Genomic DNA, 4,390 nt, shown 5'->3' with positions numbered 1-4,390 from the left:
CATCTCTCTCTCTCCCTGTCTTTCCTATTTGCTTTTTTAGCACTGCCTGTTGTGTCAGTTGTGTTCTGTCTTTTTAATATAACTTGTTTGCTTTGGAACAGGCCATACCCCAGGCGTCATTCTGACTCCAGACATAGCCCTACGTGGATGAAAATGGGGAATGTCAAAGCTGAAATCATTGTTGGAGCCTTCACCTTTTGTTGTAAGTGCTGTTGGAGGAAAACTCTGTACGACATTCCCTTCGTTTATGATTCTACTTTGCGGATTTGCTCAACGCTGCCCAGATGGTGTTCTTATTTCAAGGAGATAATTTGTTTTCCCCCAAAAACAAAACAGCCTGCTCTCCCAAAGTGATGAAATTAAACACAGACTTTCACAGAGTAGAAGGGACAATCCAATAATGAACTAAATCATTCTCTAAGGGGCAATAAATAAAGATCGTCATCATCTGCCTCTTCGTGTATCTGGAATTACTTAGTGTCTGAGACTGATTATGACTGGAGCGCTCGTTATGGCAGCCCTGAAATCAATGCATCATTTTAAAGACCAACGGCTACACATTGATTACATTCAGCAAGGCCACTGACCTGCATTGCATGCTGGGAACTCCAGCTGTGCCTCTACTGTCTGTAATCATCCATCTCGTGCTGCCCCACCCCCGTCAGTACCTCTTCTGCTACACACGCACGCGCACACACACACACACACACACACACACACCACCCCTGTCCCCAGCAGCATTCTTGGAGGATCGTGCAAGGGTGTGGGTGTGCGTGACTGCATGTGTGTGAGTGTGTGTTCACACGGTGTGTCTTCTGCGTGTGTGTGAGTCTCGAGGTGGTGGTGATGTCATTTTGAGTCCCCTCTCCTCCAGTAGCAGGCTACGCAGAGAGGAGAAGGAGGAGGAGGAGAGAGCAGGTGCAGGGAGAGACAAGGATGGAGGGAGGCATAGAGGAGGTTGCAGAGGAAGACGTGTTCTCAAAAGGTAGGACCCATCCTGATTCTCTACGGCAGGTGTTAAATATTCCTCGGGCATTTTTTCCCTCTCCTTCTCTTTTTTTGAATTAAAAAATAATAAATGCTGTCTGTTTGTCGGAGGCATCTGTCTCCCACTGAGTGATCCAGTTGGCTCTCTACACCCAACCAAAACATTAGCATGGATGCTGCTAGCAGGCTGCTGCCTGCCCTGGTCCAGACCTGCCGTGCCACACTTTGCATGAACCCATTTTGTCCCCTGAAGGGATCCAGGGTATTTTTTAATTTACCAAACAGTGGGTGCAAATTGATATGAAGGATGAAGATGAAAGCTTGTCACCTATCAGAGTGTAACGTGCTAGAAGATAAATCTGCCAGTTGCAGGAGTGTCTGAATCCCTCCTTAGTCTGCTCACAGATTAAGATTACATGATGGATAGTCAAAAATTGATTTTATTTTTTTTCTGGGGGCTAATACGAAACTGAACAAAGACCTTTTCATCTCAACCCAAATCACAACAAATCTGTTCAATAGTTATGAAAATAGCCTAACCCTAAGCTCCATGTTTTAACATGTCATGGTTGAGGCAGAGAGGGCTGAAGCAGTTCTTTGGTAGAGGTGGAGGGATGACCTGTTTGTGGCAGGCTCTTACTGGAAGCTCTTTTGGCTGGGTGGGGCATGCACCCCCCTCCAGCATCCTCTCCTACACGATCCCTTAAAATGCAAATGATGCACAAAAAAAGAGTGTTGGGAAACAATGGCGTGGCGTGTAGGTAACGAGAGTGTCGTGTGAGTGTGGGGGCAAGGTGAGTCCCCTCTATTGTGTCTACAGGGGTGGGTGGGTGGGTGGGTGTCTCCAACCCATCCATAGCCTGACTGGCTCATGCTATTCGGCCTCACTACAATGAATCTTTCATGGGCGTCGTTAGTGCCGGCTCGCTGGCTCTGACATTTCCTCACTGAGGAAAGGCCGCTGAAGTGCATGGGTGCAGAAGGGATGATGTTCCAACAAGAGGGTACATATGCAGAGCCTTGTTTGGGCAGCCCAGTGATTTTGGTCCTGCAGTAGTGGGGACTTGGAAGGTTTTTGGAAATGTGATGTAATGACATAAATGTGATAATAGATAATTGCATGAGGCGCACATTCTTGTGCCATTTGGGAGGAACATTTGAAATATTGCACAGGGCCTGTTGTAGAATCTGTCGTGGAGCGCTTAATCTTCTGGAACGCTCAAATTCTGGAGTTAGTCCAGATATACAATGTGAAAGCTGCTGGACATGCTTTTTGGAATACTTAAGCAGACCAATATTCAAAAATATTTACTTTCTATTTTATCTTCATGATTGTGTTGGCTCTATAACTACAAAAATGTGCCATGGTCTTATAAGGCATGCTGGCCTGCCAAGTGCTCTGGCTATAAAAGCTCCCCCGGAAGGAGAACGGGCGGCCATGGCTAATCTTATGTTCCGAAACAAAGCAACCAGGATAACCCTCACATGTTGCACTGTAGCCTGTTCAAAATAAACAGTCTGCACACTTTAATCTTTTATGCAAGTTTTAATAGCCAGCCTAGTTTTCAGTCCAATGACCATCCTCAGGGCATACATACTACTTTATTTTGAATTTCTATTTTGATTCTCAGTTCTCAATTTGTCTTTTTGTTTGTCTGGCACCTTCTTTACCGTGAATGTGGTGTAACTCCTCCAAAATGACACGGTAGCCTATAGAAAAAAACAGTGTGCATGGAAAGAACTGGACGATGGTTTATTTGAGACCGTGTGTTTCCAAATGTTCGCCCAAAGCTCAAGGCAAACAGAAACCCGTTTGCAAACGTTGCGAATTTGAATGCAAACCTCTGCAGTCACTCACAAATCCTTGCATGAGTGTCCTATTGACAAAAATGTGTGATGTCAAACCAGACACTGAGCTTTTGCTACGACTACTGATCCTCTCTGTGAAGCCTCACATCTTCCTCTCTCTCCTCTTTCAACTCCACAGACAGAAACAGGACTTCAGAGAAAACTCTGGATGTCATCTAAGAGGCTCTCTCTCTCCACTGCCATTCTTGCTGGACAGTCCACCCTCACTGCAGGACTACGCCTGGGCACCCTACACACGCGGGAGAGGGCAAAGGGGGAGAGGGAGACACGGCACTCCGAGGGCACCTACAGTACAGTCTAGCTACGGGCTGGATGACTCACTCTCATCAGTCCCCACCCAACTACTACTGTAAGAGTGAGAGTGTGGATGTGGCGGACGCAGAGTGATGGTGTGTGTTTGCTGCACGTGGGACAGAGCTGTTTTCCTTCACTGCCGTGGATGGTGAGTGTGTGGCAGTGGATGTGTGTGAACATATAAATACTCGTAACATTGCCAGAGAGAGTAAAAGAGGGAGGGTTACAGAGAGAGAGAGAGAGACAGAGAGAGAAAGAGGGAAAGAGAGGGAGAGATATTTGATCAACAGAAGACTGGAGAAGAGGTGGTGGAGGAGGCGGGGGATCCATGTTTTCGTGTCTGCACCGCTGGTGGGGATCAGCTCTTGTAAATATTTACCTCGCGCGCCGTCTGTGGTCTGAATCAGCACCGGGAACTGTGCCGCTGAACCCGTGAACTCTGAACTCCCGCCAACCCTCTCCCCCGGCGGCCTCGGGCGTTGCACCCAAGCGAGAGGCGGCTGCCTGTTGCGTTGGAGACGCGCACACAAAAGCAAGTCTGCCAGCTTCGCCCGCCTACCTACCTGTAGTGACGGATGTCTCTGCCCCTTCATCCTCCCGCTCACACACACTCTCTCGGCTCTTTACTGCTTCCCCATTCAATCATCCGTCTGCATGTGAAGCCCCAGGGCTCAAAAGCCATGATGTCAGGAGAGGTCTAGTCCACATACTAGTCAGACGAAAGGCAAGACATTCTATCACTGTACACCAGTCTCTGAGACTTTCTCAGACTTTCACCGCTGTGTGAGTGTGTGTGTGTGTGTGTGTAATGTCTGAACGTGTGTGTCACTGTCAGATCATCAAGGTGTTTATGGCTCAGCGACGAAGGTGAATCAGTCGAGGTGTCGCAGTGGTTGAATGTGTAAAGACAGTTTTTTTTTCCTACTGTGGTATCTTGAACATACTTGTAGTTGTGCCAAAACGGATGCCATTCTCGCCAATGTGCCGTGAGACACCAGAGATCCACATCAAAGATGTCCATGAGGGCTTATCTGCTGCTATCAGAAGTCACACCAGAAGCGTTTGTATCGGAGTGATCTGACACGTGTGTCTAAGACTGCGTATCGCGGAGATCAGTATATGTGTGTGCCTGCGGGTGTGTTTGTCCATTTGTCCGCGTCTGCGCGACCGACACCATGGGCTGTGCCATCTGCACCCAGCTGGTGAACACGTGGAGCGGGTTCACGTGGAAGGGAGGTCG

The sequence above is a fragment of the Sardina pilchardus genome, chromosome 14 (assembly GCF_963854185.1).
Source record: "Sardina pilchardus chromosome 14, fSarPil1.1, whole genome shotgun sequence".
Classification (NCBI taxonomy): Eukaryota; Metazoa; Chordata; class Actinopteri; order Clupeiformes; family Clupeidae; genus Sardina; species Sardina pilchardus.
This window is presented reverse-complemented; position numbering follows the sequence as displayed.